This window comes from Schistocerca cancellata, chromosome 4 (genome assembly GCF_023864275.1).
Source record: "Schistocerca cancellata isolate TAMUIC-IGC-003103 chromosome 4, iqSchCanc2.1, whole genome shotgun sequence".
Taxonomy (NCBI): domain Eukaryota; kingdom Metazoa; phylum Arthropoda; class Insecta; order Orthoptera; family Acrididae; genus Schistocerca; species Schistocerca cancellata.
Window position 1 is genome coordinate 879,876,296 of NC_064629.1, and position 21,564 is coordinate 879,897,859.

The 21,564-nt window shown below is 46.3% G+C and overlaps 1 pseudogene; it reads left to right on the top strand.

Moving 5' to 3' along the window:
- Nucleotides 1-304: 304 nt before the first annotated feature.
- On the top strand, nucleotides 305-423 carry LOC126185934 (5S ribosomal RNA; annotated as a pseudogene).
- Nucleotides 424-21,564: the final 21,141 nt, after the last annotated feature.

Here is a 21,564-nt window from a genome sequence, read left to right on the forward strand (position 1 = left end):
CAATGGAAAGAAATCCAAATAAGTGGCATATTGGGAACTACCGTTCGCCATGCATTCCCTAATAGATTTCATAGTAGAAATGTAGAGACAGAATTATGTTATCGTCGCTTCCGTGAAATAACGCAATGGTATTATGGGTAATGCAGTTGTTAATAACCCAGCCAAAAAAGTTATTGCCGTAACGGGCATATCTCGTAATTTCCAACTAGGGATTATAGATATGTCCCATTTAAGGCATCATAAAACTAGCAGCGGGAACTGGAACCCACGGCAAGACTCGAAAACAAGAAGTGTGCCATAAGACGGTAATGACCTTGCCGCAGTGGTGACACCGGTTCTCGTCAGATCACCGAAGTTAAGCGCTGTCGGGCTTGGTTAGCACTCGGATGGGTTACCGTCCGGGTATGTCGAGTGCAGTTGCCAAGCGGGGTGCACCCAGCCCTTTTGAGGCCAAGTGAGGAGCTACTTGATTGAGGAGTAGCGGCACTGGTCACGAAAACTGATAACGGCCGGGAGAGCGGTGTGCTGGCCACATGACCTCCGTATCCGCATCCGGTGACGCCTAGGGATGAGGATGACACGGCGGCCGGTGGGTACCGCTAGGCCTTCAAGGCCTGTTCCGACGGTGTTTTCGTTTTTTTCAAAAAATGGCTCTGAGCACTATGGGACCCAACTGCTGAGGTCATCAGTCCCCTAGAACCTAGAACTACTTAAACCTAACTAACCTAAGAACAGCACACAACACCCAGCCATCACGAGGCAGAGAAAATCCCTGACCCCGCCGGGAATCGAACCCGGGAACCCGGGCGTGGGAAGCGAGAACGCTACCGCACGACCACGAGATGCGGGCTTCGTTGGTTTTTTTTTTTTTTTTGGTGTGTGTGTGTGTGTGTGTGTGTGTGTGTGTGTGTGCAATAACATACCCGGAGTTTAGTCATCCATTAAATCCAATAGACTCGCAGTCCGGACGAACTGACTACTTTAATAATTAGCATCAAATTTAAGCTCGGACGTTTTCGCGGACGTATGTACTGGATGCATACTCCTTTCTGTTCTTGTGGAATAAAGGAAGAAGCAAACTGTGTTTTCTTTAGATGTTACAGTCTGCACGAAGCTGCAGTAGTGCTCTTACGCGAATTTACACATTTGGGACACCTTTTTTCCAACCTGTAGCAAAGCTCGCAGGATCGCAAAACTAACTGCACACTCTTCAGATTAACTGTTGTACCAACACAGTGCAGCCAGTGTGTTTAAAACTACACCGTAACAATAATTATCTGTAACAACTCGAGCAAATGTACAGGGTGTCCCAGTTGGAGCGGTCAGCATTCAGGGCTGACAGGAAGCAAAAATGTCTTTACTGAAAACTCTTTGCTTTCCACATTTGCAGTTGAGGGGTCAGTGGATTATAAAGCACATATTTTGACTGACTTACAACAAAAAGCACAAAGGGCTGCAGTTCCGACCGCTGACTCAAGACGAAAGTTAAACATACCATGGATTAGAAGACTAACAAGGTTGAACAAAGACTCAAGAAACAAACTGAAATGTTATCAAAAATGATTAAAATGGCTCTAAGCACTATCGGACTTAACATCTGAGGATATCAGTCCCCTAGACTTAGAACTACTTAAACCTAACTAACCTAAGGACATCACACACATCCATGCCCAAGGCAAGATTCGAACCTGCGACCGTAGCAGCAGCGCGGTTCCGGACTGAAGCGCCTAGAAACACTAGACCACAGCGGCCGGCGGAAATGTCATCAAAGAGCGACTACGGCAAGGGACAGAGATATCAGGCTCGTACAGTTCAGGGAAGAAAAACAACGCTACAAACAAAAGTTTAAAAAAACACGAGAAGAACATAGAAACACACACGTGCAGAAACAACTCCAAATCAACATTTGGGGGGAACCCTTCATAATACAAACGGAGCGTCTGAAGACGCCACTAGCCTGAGACGAGATGACGGTACCGTGACAAAGGATGACGGTACCGTGACAAAGGGATGGAGAAGTTCTGCGGAATTCCTGCTGGTGACGAATAGGAACATTGTGCATCGAGGCAGAGATGTGCCCAGTTAAGGCAGTCAGGAGCTTTCAACACCACAACAGTGGAATCACTCTACGTGGTGCTTCGAACCTTCCCTATCGACATTACCATTCTGTTTTGGGCTGTAATGTACTGAATGCGGAGGAGAGACAGGATATGTTAGTCGAGGTTACCGAACACGACATCACCGAGAACACCAACTCGTTAAAAGGCGGGTAGATACCTGGCAAAGGGAATAGGAGTTTAGCGATAAGGTCCTTACCCTGCGCACTTACACCGCGTAGGCCGCAGCCAGAGTGCTACTTGTACATGTGGGGAACATGGATCCCCAAACCACATACCTTTTTTACTGTCACCGAAACAGAAAAGCACACCAAACACCAGCGCAGTACGACAATGACTTGATACGGGCATTAAGAGGCAAAGACGAGTGGGAAATAATTGAATCGCTGAGGACGTCCCAGGGACATTACATGGCGAATACAGACGGAATACGGCCATATAACAGAACACTGCAACACACATGAAACATGTAAGACAGAATTCCAATTCGAACCCCAACACAGGCAGCAATACCGAAACATACACTCACTCAAACAGCGAACATTTTCACCAACACGTACCGCAGACAACCTTACACAACATCTAGAATAATTAAACTGTATTAGAATAAACATTGTAATGCAATCAAACCTGTAAACCTATTCTAGTTTAAGTATAAACAGCAGGCATATCCATCCCACAGTCATTATACCGCTGTTGGGATGTAACACTTGTAACTTAGTGTATAAGCAACATAACAGGTAAAATTCAAGACATGTAATATAGTATTGAAGGTTAATTAGTAACACCACGAAATTACATATTTTACATTCACACACCACTGCGATTTCCACAATGTACATAATAGTTATAGTATTTTTTTAAAAGTGTTTAGAAATATTAATCCGTAAATGAGACTGTAGCGAACCGGAACTGCAAGGATCGAAGTAGTGCCGAGGCGTTCAGACGAAGCTGGCTCAGATACGACAATTTTTGTCTCTATCTCTTTCTCTCCAAGTCTTTACTAACATCTATCATCATATCTTCTTAAAATTTGAATATTTTAGTGGTTTATTTTCAATTTCTAATGTATTTTTAATTTATTATTACTTCCATTGTAATTGCTGAAAACAGTAATTGCTGTTTGTAATATGCAATATGTTTTGTAATCTACATGAAAAACTGTAAAATGAACGACCTGTTATAAGATGTAAAGCAACAGTTCTCTAAATGAGCAGTAAATTAACTCAAATTGCCATATTTTGAGAGTTGGTAGTATGGACCAATACAAGTAAAAATGTTCAGTAAACATGGGCTTTAAAGTGCATACGTTATAAGCTATGAGCGCTTGTTCAGTGGAAGAGATTTGTTTCACAGTATTGAAGATGAAGAAGTGCTCGTAGCATCTGAGGTATACATTTTAGACTCCATTTCTACTCGACTCTTTTTGCTCTAAATGATGGTTCCTGCAATATCCCTGATTATTGACCATTCCTACTAGAACACCCTGTACTATTTATAAGATTAAGCTAGCTGTATATCGTAAGCTACAAGCCAAAAAATAAACTAAAAAGTTTAAGAGGATAAAGTATTGACTATCGTGAAGTCGTCACCATGCTGACGGTAGGAAGGTGATCAGTGCTAGTGGACAGGAAGGGCCAGAGTCTGCCACAAGTAGTTGCATTTTGTCTCGTAGAGAGCAAGAAAAGCTAACCACCTGATCAGTGCAAGAATTTTCTCAATGCAGCCGGCAGCGGCAAGTTGTGCAGGAGAGCCACCCTTTGGTATCTGAGATTCCTGCCCACCCTAGCGTCCCCTTCACTTCCGTCGAGGAACCGCATAACGAAGCGGCTATCACCACCCCCTTATTTCACGAAAGACGTTGACTGCAATCGCCAGTATTCTCTGCAGGGGAAATGCGCCAACTATATTTCCCCCATTTGTACTTTCTGCCGAAACCATAGAAGTGATACTCGCATGAAAGGCAAAAATTAACCAGACATCCGTAGTCAACAGCTTACGTGTAGCTCTTTATGATTATGACCCACATTTGCCCTCGAGAACACCGCATACGTTAAACTCCTACTAAAACGTTTCACTAAGCTGAGGGACGCGGTTACGTCTATTTTCGTGGTTTCGTCCTGTTGCGCGTTAAAATGTGCTCCTCCATTTCAGGTAGCCTGCTCTGAAAGTCTACTGGCTCTGTATCTTACCCTAGAGGTAGATGTAACAGCTCTCGAACCAGCCATAACGTGTATCTGAGCATATCACCTTCGCTTATTAAAGAAAGCTGTTATGATGAAAACGAAAAGAGCCACTTCCCATCCACACACGGTACGAAGTCCCTGCACATTGCCCGGATTCTGTTCTTTAATATTTTGTACTTTTTTCTCGTACAGTAGTTCAGTAACGTTTTGCAGATTCTACATCGTGTGTTACAAGTGATGTTAGGCTCCGTCATTCACATCTCGTATTATTATATACAGGCCACTGTTGTGACTTCAACGAATGCTGTATGTGGTAGCAATTCGTATTTTGTGAGATAAATCTGGCATCAAACCGAAGATTGGTGTGAACGCAACAGCTCTATACTAGGCATGGGTCTACTGGCTGCGGTATGCCGGGGCCTTCTTATGACTTAACCAGTCAGTGGTAGAGGGACTTATATTTTAATGTGAACTGTCTACCACGGTACAACTTGCATTTAGTATTTTATTGCTGCAATTTACTTTAATCTAATAACTACCTTTCTTCAGTGTTTCACATTTGTTTATACAGGGTGGTTAGAAACAGTCTGAAAAGCTTGTAAGGGTATTGCATGGTAGTTTGTGCTGAAAAATAATTTTTAAGAGAAAACTTCGAAACGTTCCCCCCGTTTCGAGTTAATTAACCTTGAAGTCGGGCAGTCAGGCCGTTACGAGCGCAAGTTCAAGCTGCTCCCAAGAGACAGTGTCGCCCAACGTGTACTTCGTTTGGTTTCCTAAAACCAGACAAGAGAGCGATACAAAAATTGGACGTGGAACGGTAGTATAGATCGAACCCGAGCCAAACGGAGAGCAGTCTCGTGCGCTGTCACCCAAGCTATGAGAACAACTGACACTAACTGTATCCGGTGAGCCGCTTCAATTTGCTCGCGCAACTGCCTGATTCATCATCATCATCATTTAAGACTGATTATGCCTTTCAGCGTTCAGTCTGGAGCATAGCCCCCCTTATAAAATTCCTCCATGATACCCTATTCAGTGCTAACATTGGTGCCTCTTCTGATGTTAAACCTATTACTTAAAATCATTCTTAACCGAATCCAGGTACTTTCTCCTTGGTCTGCCCCGACTCCTCCTACCCTCTACTGCTGAATCCATGAGTCTCTTGGGTAACCTTGCTTCTCCCATGCGTGTAACATGACCCCACCATCTAAGCCTGTTTGCCCTGACTGCTACATCTATAGAGTTCATTTCCAGATTTTCTTTGATTTCCTCATTGTGGATACCCTCCTGCCATTGTTCCCATCTACTAGTACCTGCAATCATCCTAGCTACTTTCATATCCGTAACTTCAACCTTGTTGATAAGGTAACCTGAATCTACCCAGCTTTCGCTCCCATACAACAAAGTTGGTCGAAAGATTGAACGGTGCACAGATAACTTAGTCTTGGTACTGACTTCCTTCTTGCAGAAGAGAGTAGATCGTAGCTGAGCGCTCACTGCATTAGCTTTGCTACACCTCGCTTCCAGTTCTTTCACTATGTTGCCACCCTGTGAGAATATGCATCCTAAGTATATGAAACCGTCCACCTGTTCTAACTTTGTTCCTCCTATTTGGCACTCAATCCGTTTATATTTCTTTCCCACTGACATTACTTTCGTTTTGGAGATGCTAATCTTCATACCATAGTCCTTACATTTCTGATCTAGCTCTGAAATATTACTTTACAAACTTTCAATCGAATCTGCCATCACAACTAAGTCATCCGCATATGCAAGACTGCTTATTTTGTGTTCACATATCTTAATCTCACCCAGCCAGTCTATTGTTTTCAACATATGATCCATAAATAATATGAACAACAGTGGAGACAGGTTGCAGCCTTGTCTTACCCCTGAAACTACTCTGAACCATGAACTCAATTTACCGTCAACTCTAACTGCTGCCTGACTGTCCATGTAAAGACCTTTAATTGCTTGCAAAAGTTTGCCTCCTATTCCATAATCTCGTAGAACAGACAATAACTTCCTCCTAGGAACCCGGTCATATGCCTTTTCTAGATCTATAAAGCATTGATACAATTCCCTGTTCCACTCATAACACTTCTCCATTATTTGCCGTAAGCTAAAGATCTGGTCCTGACAACCTCTAAGAGGCCTAAACCCACACTGATTTTCATCCAATTGGTCCTCAACTAATACTCGCACTTTCCTTTGAACAATACCTGAGAAGATTTTACCCACAACGCTGATTAAAGAGATACCTCTGTAGTTGTTACAATCTTTTCCGTTTCCATGTTTCAATATTGGTGTGATTACTGCTTTTGTCCAGTCTGATGGAACCTGTCCCGACTCCCAGGCCAATTCAATTATCCTGTGTAGCCATTTAAGACCTGACATTCCACTGTATTTGATGAGTTCCGACTTAATTTCATCCACCCCAGCTGCTTTATTGCACTGCAATCTATTGACCATTTTCTCCACTTCCTCAAATGTGATCCTATTTCCATCATCATTCCTATCCCATTCTACCTCGAAATCTGAAACATTACTGATCGTATTTTCACCTACATTGAGCAACTCTTCAAAATATTCCCTCCATCTGCCCAGGCATCCACAGGATTTACCAACAGTTTTCCTGACCTGTCCAAAATACTTGTCATTTCCTTCTTACCTCCCTTTCGAAGAGTGCTAATTACACTCCAGAATGGTTTTCCAGCAGCTTGACCCATGGTCTCCAACCTGTTTCCAAAGTCTTCCCAAGATTTCTTCTTGGACGCTGCAATTATCTGTTTGGCTTTGTTTCTTTCTTCAACATAACTTTCTCTGTCTACCCGAGTTCTAGTATGTAGCCATTTTTGATACGCCTTCTTTTTCCTTTTACAGGCTGCCTTGACTGTGTCATTCCACCAAGCTGTTTGCTTCATCCTACTTCTACACACTACTGTTCCAAGACATTCTTTAGCCACTTCTAGTACTGCGTCCCTGTACCTTGTCCATTCCTTTTCCAATGACTGTAATTGACTACATTCAACTAACTGGTACCTTTCTGAAATCGCTGTTATGTACTTGTGCCTGATTTTCTTATCCTGAAGTTTCTCCACTCTTATCCTCCTACATATGGACCTGACCTCCTGCACTTTCGGCCTCACAATCCCAATTTCACTGCAGATTAAATAATGATCAGTGTCATCAAAGAATCCCCTGAATACACGTGTGTCCCTCACAGCCTTCCTGAATTCCTGATCTGTTATTATATAGTCAATGACAGATCTGGTTCCCCTGCCTTCCCACCGAGCGGGGTGGCGCAGTGGTTAGACACTGGACTCGCATTCGGGAGGACGACGGTTCAATCCCGCGTCCGGCCATCCTGATTTAGGTTTTCCGTGATTTCCCTAAATCGCTCCAGGCAAATGCCGGGATGGTTCCTCTGAAAGGGCACGGCCGACTTCCTTCCCAATCCTTCCCTAATCCGATGAGACCGATGACCACGCTGTCTGGTCTCCTTCCCCAAACCAACCAACCAATCCCCTGCCTTCCCAAGTATACCGGTGAATGTTTTTATGTTTAAAAAAGGAGTTTGTGATTACTAAGCCCATACTGGCACAGAAATCCAAGAGTTGTTTCCCGTTCCCGTTGGCCTCCATATCCTCTCCAAATTTACCCATAACCTTTTCATACCCTTCTGTTCGATTTCCAATTCTGGCGCTAAAATCACCCATGAGCAGAACACTGTCCTTGTCCTTTACTCTAACAACTACATCACTGAGTGCCTCATAAAAACTATCCATCTTATCTTGATCTGTCCCTTCACAGTGCGAATATACTGACACAATCCTAATTTTCTTGCTAGACACTGTCAAATCTATCCACATCAGTCGTTCGTTTACACACCTTATTGCAACTACGCTGGGTTCCATTTCTTTCCTGATGTAAAGCCCTACACCCCATTGTGCTATTCCTGCTTTGACTCCTGACAGGTAGACCTTGTATTCTCCCACTTCCTCTTCTTTATCACCCCTTACCCGAACGTCACTAACAGCTAAAACGTCCAGCCCCATCTTGCTTGCAGCCTCTGCCAGCTCTACCTTCTTCCCAGAGTAGCCCCCATTGATATTAATAGCTCCCCATCTCATTACCATTTGTTTGCCAAGTCGTATTTTAGGAGTCTCTGGTTTATCAGTTAGAGGTGGGACTCCGTCACCCCCAAAGGTCCGAGGCATTTTGCTCTGACTGTTGCCAGCATCATATTTAAAGAACCAGGGAAGCAGGTTGCTAGCCTTACTTGCCCCGAGTCCCATTGGGTTTTATCCCTAACGGCTGAGGGACTAACCGGTGGATTTGGTAGTCTTTGCCGTATGAGCACAAAGGTGACCACGACTCAGAATATGTCCGAGATGCCCAGCCTTATTCCAAAGTAACTGGTATCCCGACTGTCGGGACCACTTACTTGGCCACTCATATGTTGCCCGTGGTTCATGCACTAGGACATGACTACAGGAACCCACACCATGAACCACTGTCTGATTGGTCAACTTAAATGCTAATTAAATAGGAAACAGCGCAACGTATCGAATTTTTTTTACAGTTATTTCTCAGTGCAACCTACCCTGCAACACCCTTACAAACTTTCCAGCCTGTTTCTAGTCTCTCAGTATAAATCACGAACACATGATCAATAATCATATCCTTTCTTCCAGGAGTGCTAGTTCTGCACGGTTCGAGGAGAGCTTCTGTGAAGTTTGGAAGGTAGGAGACGAGATACCGGCAGAAAGAAAGCTGTGAGGACGGGGCGTAAGTCGTGCTTGGGTAGCTCAGTTGGTAGAGCACTTGCCCGCGGAAGGATTGGATTGGATTGGATTGTCTGGGGGAAGAGACCAAAGAGCGAGGTCATCGGTCTCATCGGATTAGGTAAGGACGGGGATGGAAGTCGGCCGTGCCCTTTCAAAGGAACCATCCCGGCACTAGCCTGGAGTGATTTAGGGAAATCACGGAAAACCTAGATCAGGATGGCCGGATGCGGGATTGAACCGTAGTCCTCCTGCGAAAGGCAAAGGTCCTGAGTTCGAGTCTGGGTCCGGCACACAGTTTTAATCTGCCAGGAAGTTTCATACCAGCGCACAATCCGCTGCAGAGATATAAATCTCATTGTGAGTACTTGAAGCAGTTTTTGGTACAGTTTCGTAAATAACTACTGAAATAAACGCAAAAATGTAAGTAATAAAATGTTTACTACTTAATGGTTCAAATGGCTCAGAGCACTATGGGACTTAACATCGGACGTCATCAGTCCCCTAGAACTTTGAACTACTTAAACCTAACTAACCTAAGGACGTCACACACATCCATGCCCGAGGCAGGATTCGAACCTGCGACCGTAGCAATGCGCGGTTCCGGACTGAAGCGCCTAGAACCGCTCGGCGGCAGCGGCCAGCCCTACTTAATGATAAAAGAAAATATTATTTAAAAATTAAAGAATTATCAAATATTAATTGTTAGTCTTTTAAAATCTATGCACAGCCCGCTGGTTTAGTGAGTGTCTTTGTCACTACACGCGTCACTGACAATTTCATGTTGACAAGTAATTATCGATGCTTGAGAGCGGCCCTGCGGTTCACTACGACGCAAAAAGGAAAGTTAAAAATAAAAATGTTTCGAGATAGTCTGCGATGCTGTTCACATGCTGCCAGAGTGCTAGTTTGCTAGATAAACTATCTGGAGAATGGTCCAGAGAATCCTCGGTAGTGAATACTTGGACACTGACATACGATGTGTCCTTGGATCCCTAACACTCAACAATCGCTGTTTCCTCTCTGTCCGGATTCGTGTAGAGGCTACAGCCAGCCACCATTCTCGAAGACAAATATTTGGCGTCGGCGCTAAAGGGGAAGACTATTTGTGCCAAAATGTTTTCAGGGCTGTATACATTTCTGATTAATGATCGGACATACCTCTGCACAAAGTAACAGAGGAAGGCTTTTTTAATTGCGAACTGCTTTTTTTTCTATTTTTGTAACTGCGCTATTATACTGCATTATGTAGGACTTGCATAAATGCTGAAATCCGACAAGGGCTGAATGTGGCAGATATTTGACAGAATAAAAGGTAGAAACATAGCTTTTCAGTCAAGAGAAGGTGCGGGTCGAGGGCAGCTCATATACGCTGCTAGCCATTAAAACCTAAACAGCAGGAAAGCTAGAAAGTAACAAAAATGTACTTATTTGAACAGTTTTCGGGTATCCGACCGGGTAGCTTCGTAATTTCTCAACAATATTTCGGCAGACGTACACGCTGCCATCTTCAGATGGTTCCTGACGAATGCTGTGCTGTTCCTCTCGGCGCCCAATATATACTAGCCGTTACCCCCTCCACCGTTCCTCTCCTGGTGTCTTCGGTGCGGCCGGCGCGGCGGCTACTGGAGGTGGTGGGGGAAGCGGCGCCTGGGTCTGAACTGGGGTCTGCAGTCTCCCTGTGCCGCCGTCGGGGGCGGTCATCGATCTCTGGGACCGCATCTTTCTCTCCAGACTGAGTGCAGGGTTCCAAGCCTGAATAAGTTGAAGGCCGCTGTCTTTATTAATTAGATCGTCCTGTAGTCGGATTTCGATGGCCTCTTTAGTAACACAGTCCCAGAAGTAGGAGGACTGACAGAGTAGTTTTTTCATAGTCCATAGTATGGCCAGTCTTTATACAATGGTCAGCCACGGCTGATTTAGTGGCCTGGCGTAATTCGGTATGGCGCTTGTGTTCGCGGCACCTCTCTCCTACAGTGCGGACTGTCTCCCCAATGTATGATTTTCCGCACTGACAGGGAATTTGATAAACGCCTGGTTTTCGAAGGCCTAGGTCATCTTTCACTGAACCCAGTAGAGTCAAGGTTTTTGCAGGGGATCGGAATACACATTTCACATTGTGTTTCCCCAGGATTCTACCGATTTTTCTTGAGGTGTTTCCGACAAACGGAATGCACGCCAATGACTTGTGTTCTTCTGTTTCTTCTTCTTGTTCTCTTGCCGCAGTCTGTCTGAGTGCGTGTCTTATTTGCTTCTGGTTGTACCCGTTTCTCCGAAATGTTGTCCCGAGGTGCTGCAGTTCTGCTGGAAGGTTCTCCTGATCGCAGATCGATCGTGCCCTGTGAACAAGTGTGCACAAAACGCCTTCACGCTGGGAGTTGTGGTGGATATTGAGGGCATATAGGTACAAATCGGTGTGTGTAGGTTTTCTGTATACACTGTGTCCCACCTTGCCGTCAGGTTTCCGTTTCACCGGGACGTCAAGAAACGGTAGGGCACCATCCTGCTCCACCTCCATCGTAAACTGTATGTTGGAGTGCAGCGAGTTGAGGTGTTCGAGAAATTCATTTAAGCTGTTCCATGTGGCAAAACAACGAACGTGTCATCCACGTAGCGGAAGAAACAAGTTGGTTTTTAGAATGAGATTTTCACTCTGCAGCGGAGTGTGCGCTCATATGAAACTTCCTGGCAGATTAAAACTGTGTGCCCGACCGAGACTCGAACTCGGGACCTTTGCCTTTCGCGGGCAAGTGCTCTACCAACTGAGCTACCGAAGCACGACTCACGCCCGGTACTCACAGCTATGTCTCCGCAATATCCTTTCTTTCAGGAGTGCTAGTTCTGCTAGGTTCGCAGGAGAGCTTCTGTAAAGTTTGTAAGGTAGGAGACGAGATACTGGCAGAAGTAAAGCTGTGAGTACCGGGCGTAAGTCGTGCTTCGGTAGCTCAGTTGGTAGAGCACTTGCCCGCGAAAGGCAAAGGTCCCGAGTTCGAGTCTCGGTCGGGCACACAGTTTTAATCTGCCAGGAAGTTTCAAGTTGGTTTTGTGTGGCTTGTTCTAGTGCCTTCTCCTGGAAATTCTCCATAAAAAAGTTGGCTACAACCGGTGAAAGCGGGCATCCCATGGCGACGCCATCTGTGTGTTCATAATAATTTCCGTCGAACAGAAAGTATGTTGAGGTGAGCACGAACTCGAAGAGCCTTGTTAGGTTGTTGTCGAATTTCTTGCTTATCAGATCGATGGAGTCTTTCAGTGGTCCCCTAGTGAAGAGGGACACTACGTCGAAACTCACTAACAAGTCGCTATCCTGGAGCCGAAGTTCTTGTATACGTTGCACAAAGTGGAATTGCGGATGTCGTGTTCGCATTTTCCCACAAATGGACTAAGGAGACCCGTCAGGTGTTGGACCATTTCATAGGTTGCTGCTCCTATGTTTCTGGCTATTGGACGCATAGGTGTCCCATCCTTGTGGACCTTTGGTAGCCCATACAGTCGTGGCAGTGCAGTTTTTCCATCCAAGGTACTGCGAAGAACTTCAACGTTTCTTCTTTGAAGGCGACTTGTCGGGTCTCCTTCTATCCTTCTGTACGCTACGTCGTCGAGAAGTTGGTACATTTTTCTCTTATATTCTGAGTGAAAGAGCAGTACTGTTGCATTGCCTATGTCAGCAGGCAAGACCGCCAACTCAGGATCGCTGCGTAACTCGCGGATGGCCGCTCTCTCTCTCCTCCTTCGAGATGTTCTGTTTCAGTGGTGCGGCCCTGGTGAGCACACGGCACATTTCACGACATATTTTTTCTGCTTCATTGGCTGGCAGAGTGTAGGGGGCCTGCTCCACACTGCTTGTAATGTCCACAATCGGTAGAGATGTCGGGGTCGGGGCGAATTGAGTCCTTTCTCGAGCACCGACATTGCTGCGTCATTGATCGTTCTTCCTGTAAGGTTGATGACAGTACGCTTAGGTGGTTCTTGCGTAGTCTTCTGTCGTGCTACAAGGCGTTCAAACTTCGATGTCTGCTTGCTGGTAGCTTTTCTTCGTACGCCGTCTGCTTGTGTCCAGGTGGCAGCGTCAGCCCATTCCCATGATATGGGAGATAGAATTGAAGATATCCTGAGATTTACTCACTGTGCATATGCAGTATAATAGGAAGAATACATGATTATGTTTGTAAATGATTTGGGACTGTACAGCGTGCGATATTTAATACACAGAGCTTCTAGCAGGAATAGCGACTCTAACCAGACGAGGCATCGATATGGATATTTCATTCCATGCAACTTTTATTCTATACCAGAGTTCATCAATCACAGCAGCTGGTTAGCGGCGGCTTGCCAACCTCTCAAAAATGGTTCAAATGGCTCTGAGCACTATGGGACTTAACATCTGAGGTCATCAGTCCCCTAGAACTTAGAACTACTTAAACCTAACTAACCTAAGGAAATCACACACACCCATGCCCGAGGCAGGATTCGAACCTGCGACCGTACCAGTCGCGCGGTTCCGGACTGAGCGCCTAGAACCGCTAGACCACCGCGGCCGGCGCCAACCTCTCGGTAACCCATAACAAGATGTTATGTAAAGTTGAGCGGTATGGAGAACATGCAGGTCACGGAAATAGCCGAACATGTCGAGGTATAAGAAGAAAACACAGGCAACATACGACTTTGCGTTCTCTGGCTGGAAGATAACGTCACGGAGACAACGAAGATAGAGCGTAGTCACCGACCTTAACGTCAGAACTTGAGAGCTTGCTGCAAAATGAACTGCTAAATGGACCAATGGTTATCCTGTAGTGTACCAATGGCACTCCATACCATTACGCCAGGTGCTGAGCATATACAGGGTGAGTCAGTAACTCCTGCCAGTTAGAATAACTCCGAAAGCATGATAGTAGCTGAAAAGTTTGTGGGACAAATGTAGCATGGGACAACGGGAGCGATACTATGACGTTGGTTTTTTGTTCCTAGGTGGGGTCGCGTCAGAGATATGAAGGTTAGCTTTGTTTTTTTTTAATGGGATGCTATAGTTTGGTACTTATTTTCTGATACGGGCTATCGAGACGAATCCAATGATGTGTTTGAAGGTCAACGAAGGTCAAAAAAGTGGCATGAACGTCCATTTACAGAAGGTGTTCGAAGTGATGACCATTAGTATCAACGCAGGGCTGCAATCTTCTTATCATGGATTGAGTGGTATTCCTTATCACTGTGGCACTTACCGAAGCACATGCACCGGCCGGGGTGGCCGAGCGGTTCTAGACGCTACAGTCTGGAACCGTGCGACTGCTACGGTCGCAGGTTCGAATCCTGCTTCGGGCATGGATGTGTGTGATGTCCTCAGGTTAGTTAGGTTTAAGTAGTTCTAAGTTCTAGGGGACTGATGACCTCAGAAGTTAATTCCCATAGTGCTCAGAGCCATTTGAACCATTTGAAGCACATGCTCTAACAATTCTCTCTCGTATATCGTGCAAATAGTAAATATTCGCGAATACGGCGTATCCATCTAACGTGCCATTGACATGTAAACACCATTCGACGGTTTCGCAATACAACACTAATAGGAACGGTAAGACTAGCATCGCCGAATCAAGCGAATGTGAATGATGAATTCCTTCGAAGAACTAGAGACTTATACGCTGAAAGATTTCCTCAACGTACTCACCCTACACGTCGTAAAATATGTGTATGATAAATTGAGAACAACTGGATCTTTAACGCATCGGAAACATATCCGGCAAGGAAAAGTTACTAACTACGCCCTCGCCACAGTGGTTCGAGATCCTTGTGTTAGTTCGCGTCAAATTGCAAGGGAATCTGGCATGAGCCAGAGTAGTATTGTTCGTGTTCTGCATCGCCATAAATATCATCCTTACCATATCAGTCTCCACCAACAATTAAATGGTACAGATTGTATGCGTCGCATTGAATTCTGCCGATGGGCTCTGTGGTGTCACCGACAGACACCACACTTGCTAGGTGGTAGCCTTTAAATCGGCCGCGGTCCGTTAGTATACGTCGGACCCGCGTGTCGCCACTATCAGTGATTGCAGACCGAGCGCCGCCACACGGCAGGTCTAGTCTAGAGAGACTCTCTAGCACTCCCCCAGTTGTACAGCCGACTTTGCTAGCGATGATTCATTGGCTACAGACGCTCTCATTTGCAGAGACGATAGTTTAGCATAGCCTTCTGCTACGTCATTTGCTACGACCTAGCAAGGCGCCATATTCAGTTACTATGTCTTCTGAACAGATAATATCGTGACTCATGTACCATCAAGAGCGACGTTCATCATTAATGGATTAAAGTTAAGTATCAAACCAATTACGTCCGCTTTCTGAATTCTAATTCCTTGTCATGTTCCAGACCTCACGTCAGTATAGTCCTTCCCTCCTCACGCCAGCCTGCGTGAGCTAAAACGCGTGCATTTCGGCCTCCTCTAGTAACACGGTGTTGGCACTTCTGCCAGCACTACAGGCTCAACTTCAGATTCAGAGGGATGACACATTTATTAATTTGATTTTATTTACTGAGGCTACAATCAAGAACCATGGAAATGTTAATTTGCATAACATGCATTACTGGGCAACTGAAAATCCATGTTGGCTGCAAAAAGTTGCACACCAGAAACCGTGGTCGGTGAATGTATGGTGTGGGATTCTGGAGGACAGAATTTAGGCCCCTATCTCATCGAGGGAGATCTTAATGGTAGGAAGTACACCACATTCCTGCAAAAACATTAGGTCTGTTTTTGGAAGAATTACCTTTGGGAACAAGGAACAGAATGTGGTATCAACACGATGGTTCAAATGGCTCTGAGCACTATGGGACTTAACATCTGAGGTCATCAGTCCCGTAGACTTACAACTACTTAAACCTAACTAACCTAAGAACGTCACACACATCCATGCGCGATGCAGAATTCGAACCTGCGACCGTAGCAGCAGTGCGGTTCCCGACTGAAGCGCCTAGAACCGCTCGGCCATAACGGCCGGCAACGACAATTCTTTGTCAGTTAACGTGAGCGCACAAGCGTAAGAACACTGGCTTGTTTATTTATGAACAATCGTTTATTTGTAATTATTGTGAATGATTTGAGTGCTAACGAATATTTATAACATTTCCTTATTTAAATATTGTTGTTGTATATTAAATTAGTTTAGTCTCGGAAGTGGTCAGTATGAGTCAGATCATGTCTGTAGCACTTAAGAGAGATGTATTTTGGTGGGGATGACCTTCAGCCAATGGAAAAGCAGACAGTAGCAGAGCACTATGGGAATCAAGTGGAGACTGGCACTTTTCGAGTGAAGAGCTCGTTTGTGCTGCAAGAACACAGACCTGCCTGTGGTAACGTGCGTATTTCAGATGTATATGTGATAGATTCTGGGCGGTGAACAGCCACTATGAGACTTTAACTTTTAAGGACACTGGATGGATCTTGAAGCGAACACTTTGATGTTCGTTCTGGAAGAAGGCAGAACTACCTGTAGTATCGTATGGCATTTTATTAAATGGCAATGAACGGCCACCACCACACTAACTTCTGAAGGGACTTCATATTTCGAGAGGTCTGAACGTGCTCCAGTGCATTACGGGACTAAGGATAAACAGAGTATGAGCTACTATTCTTTGTATCGCATGTGATAATTTGTAAATCATCATGTTGAACTCTGAGCTGTTTTGAGCTATTGAATATTTCGTATATAGTGATTATGAAACTGACTGAGTTTTCACATATCTTTGATCACAAATGAGTTCAGAAATTTTGCTACCATTGTCGTAACGCTCTGAACGTAACCTTACTGCATTTGATAGGGGTATTTTCTGTCTGTATTTTAACTGAATATCTTAGGGTGACTTCCCGTATATTTGATATGTCCTATCTTGAATAAACATTATTCAATATAATTCTCTGCTGTCTTTTTAGACAAAGCCGTGCACAGCCCAGGTACCTAAAGCAAGAGTAACCAGAGGTAAAGAAGCAACTGGTTTGCTCGCATGAGATGTTGTTTGGAAGAGCAACTACTCAGTACTAACCGTTCTATACAGGCGCATGACGGATGCCGTCAGCCAATGTTTGTTCGTCTCGAGGCCTCCACACATAGATGCGTACGTGATGATGCTGTATGCCAGATCGTAACTCGTCTGGAAAGACCACATGGCGCCACTCATATGTGCAGTGTTGTCGTAGGACACACCATTGTCGGTGCTCCACCTGCAGCCACGTCTAGGGAAGTCTCAATAGTTGTCTCTGTACTGACTCTTAGTGATGCTCCAGATCCCTTCGCACTGCCTGTGTGATACTTGTCTTTCTGCAAGCACGTCCATTGCCTTAATCACGTGGCGTGGTTGTACGACCCTACACGGCCGAGCAAACAATATCTCTATCCTCTCAAGAACTAGTTGCGTGGGAGCGTTGAGATCCTGCGTGGCGTTGAGTGTGGCTCTCCTGAAAGCTTTGATTAGATATCTGCACAACAGTCGTGAGATGGTGACCAACGAGCAGCAACATCCCGGAGCGATAAACAGTAGTCTCGGTAGTCTATGATCCGACAGTTGCTAGTAGGTGTTTCTCGTTCTTAGACGAGGCAGAGCGCGATCTGTTCTCACACAACCAGCTGACATTCAAATGCGGTTTCTGAACGAGAGACTCACTGCATAAGACACAGTCCGGTCACATTAATGAGACCACATACACTCCTGGAAATGGAAAAAAGAACACATTGACACCGGTGTGTCAGACCCACCATACTTGCTCCGGACACTGCGAGAGGGCTGTACAAGCAATGATCACACGCACGGCACAGCGGACACACCAGGAACCGCGGTGTTGGCCGTCGAATGGCGCTAGCTGCGCAGCATTTGTGCACCGCCGCCGTCAGTGTCAGCCAGTTTGCCGTGGCATACGGAGCTCCATCGCAGTCTTTAACACTGGTAGCATGCCGCGACAGCGTGGACGTGAACCGTATGTGCAGTTGACGGACTTTGAGCGAGGGCGTATAGTGGGCATGCGGGAGGCCGGGTGGACGTACCGCCGAATTGCTCAACACGTGGGGCGTGAGGTCTCCACAGTACATCGATGTTGTCGCCAGTGGTCGGCGGAAGGTGCACGTGCCCGTCGACCTGGGACCGGACCGCAGCGACGCACGGATGCACGCCAAGACCGTAGGATCCTACGCAGTGCCGTAGGGTACCGCACCGCCACTTCCCAGCAAATTAGGGACACTGTTGCTCCTGGGGTATCGGCGAGGACCATTCGCAACCGTCTCCATGAAGCTGGGCTACGGTCCCGCACACCTTTAGGCCGTCTTCCGCTCACGCCCCAACATCGTGCAGCCCGCCTCCAGTGGTGTCGCGACAGGCGTGAATGGAGGGACGAATGGAGACGTGTCGTCTTCAGCGATGAGAGTCGCTTCTGCCTTGGTGCCAATGATGGTCGTATGCGTGTTTGGCGCCGTGCAGGTGAGCGCCACAATCAGGACTGCATACGACCGAGGCACACGGGGCCAACACCCGGCATCATGGTGTGGGGAGCGATCTCCTACACTGGCCGTACACCACTGGTGATCGTCGAGGGGACACTGAATAGTGCACGGTACATCCAAACCGTCATCGAACCCATCGTTCTACCATTCCTAGACCGGCAAGGGAACTTGCTGTTCCAACAGGACAATGCACGTCCGCATGTATCCCGTGCCACCCAACGTGCTCTGGAAGGTGTAAGTCAACTACCCTGGCCAGCAAGATCTCCGGATCTTTCCCCCATTGAGCATGTTTGGGACTGGATGAAGCGTCGTCTCACGCGGTCTGCACGTCCAGCACGAACGCTGGTCCAACTGAGGCGCCAGGTGGAAATGGCATGGCAAGCCGTTCCACAGGACTACATCCAGCATCTCTACGATCGTCTCCATGGGAGAATAGCAGCCTGCATTGCTGCGAAAGGTGGATATACACTGTACTAGTGCCGACATTGTGCATGCTCTGTTGCCTGTGTCTATGGGCCTGTGGTTCTGTCAGTGTGATCATGTGATGTATCTGACCCCAGGAATGTGTCAATAAAGTTTCCCCTTCCTGGGACAATGAATTCACGGTGTTCTTATTTCAATTTCCAGGAGTGTATGTTCGAGGTCGACGTGCAGTAATCACTCAGAGACGCAGGGGGCAGCACTAGCGGTGGAGAGTATACAAAGCGTGTCCGAGGAACGCGGATAACCGTGCAGTCGTTGTAATGCGTAAACGAATCGATTTACCTGACGTCCAACAGGGCATGATCTTTGGATTTTGGGGCCAGGGTTGGAAATATTTCAGAATTGCGTAAGCCCTTAGACTATTCGCGAGCGGCCGTGGTTAAAGACTACCTTGCATTGCAAAATGGCGCTATCCAACACCGATGTCGATGCAATTGTGGTGCACCACGGGTCATGGATGAAAGGGATGAACGACGGCTGCAGATATGTGTACGGGCGAACACACGTGCAACTGTTGCGCAACTGGTCGCCCAACTGAACCGAGAGGCTAGCAACAACGTCTCCTCAACGACCGTTCAGCGAACGTTGCTGTGTACGGGCCTTCACACCAGGTGCCTGGTTCGTGCACGCATGCTGGGTGCTGTACATCGGCAACGAAGGCTGGAATTTGCACGGAAATACAGTAACTGGCCGTGCTCCGAGTGGCGATAGGAGGCCTTTTCAGATGAATCGTGTTTTATGCACCATCGGACAGATGGCCGTGCCGGCCGGTGTGGCCGTGCGGTTCTAAGCGCGTCAGTCTGGAACCGCGTGACCGCTACGGTCGCAGGTTCGAATCCTGCCTCGGGCATGGATGTGTGTGATGTCCTTAGGTTAGTTAGGTTTAAGTAGTTCTAAGTTCTCTGGAAATAAAGAATTAAAAAAAATGTTCTAGGGGACTGATGACCTGATATGTTAAGTCCCATAGTGCTCAGAGCCATTTGAACCGACGATCAACTTTATATGATCATTCCATTTTAATTCACTCCTAATGCCTACTCCGAGATAATTTATGGAATTAACTGCTTCCAGTTGCTGACCTGCTATATTGCAGCTAAATAATAAAGGATGTTTCTCTCTATGTATTAGCAGCACATTACACTTGTCTACATTGAGATTCAGTTGGCATTCCCTGCACCATGCCTCAATTCGTTGCAGATCCTCCTGCATTTCAGTACAGTTTTCCATTGTTACAACCTCTCCATATATCACAGCATCATCCGCAAAAAGCCTCAGTGAACTTCCGATGTTATCCACAAGGTCATTTATATATATTGTGAATAGCAATAATCCTACGACACACCTGAAATCACTCTTACTTCGGAAGACTTCTCTCCATTGAGAATGACATGCTGCGTTCTGTTATCTAGGAACTCTTCAATCCAATCACACAATTGGTCTGATAGTCGACATTCTCTTAGTTTGTACATTAGGCGACTGTGAGGAACTGTATCGAACGCCTTGCGGAAGTCAAGAAATACGGCATCTACCTGTGAACCCGTGTCTATGGTCCTCTGAGTCTCGTGGACGAATAGCACAAGCTGGATTTCACACGATCGTCTTTTTCGAAACCCACGCTGATTCCTACAGAGTAGATTTTTAGTCTCCAGAAAAGTCATTATACTCGAACATGCCGAGAGGTTCTAGGCGCTTCAGTCCGGTACCTCGCTGCTGCTACGGTCGCAGGTTCGAATCCTGCCTCGGGCATGGATGTGTGTGATGTCCTTAGGTTAGTTAGGTTTAAGTAGTTCTAAGTTCTAGGCGACTGACGACCTCAGATGTTAAGTCCCATAGTGCTTAGAGACATCTGAACTATTTTGTCCCTCTACTGGTGACGTCGGAGCCACTTATTCACGTTGCTTCCCACGGAGTGTATCTTTCATTGGGCGAAACAGATGGAAGCCCGAAGGTACGAGTGCCGGCTGCAGAGTGGATGAGGAAGAAGAGTCCAATGAAGTTTTGTGAGCTCCCCTCAGGTGACAGACTTGTTGGGGCCTTGCAGTCTCATGGAGAAGGAAAAGTTTGTTTGCATTTTTGTGCCGACGAACACGCTGAAGTCGCTTCTTCGATTTTCTGACTGTAGCGCAATACACCTCAGGGTCGATAGTTGCACCATGAGAGGGGGCATCAAACAGAATAACCCCTCCTAAGTCCCAGAAGACCGCCGCCACGACTTTACCGGCTGAGGGTGCGGTTTTGAACCTTTCCTTTGGAGGACTGGTGGTGTGGCGCTACTCACTGGATTGTCGTTTTGCTTCCGGTTCAAAGAGATGAACGCGTTTGACGGCTGGTGATGGGGTTCGACAAAAGTTGTCTCGATCAGGCTCTCAAAGCGCAAGCAATTCCGTACAGACGGTCTGTCGTTGCTCTTTATGGGCTTCTGTTAGGTGGCAAGGATGCCGACGGGTACACTCCTTTGAGTATCCCAGTCGTGGATGAGTGTGCCAGCGCTACCAACAGAGACGTCCA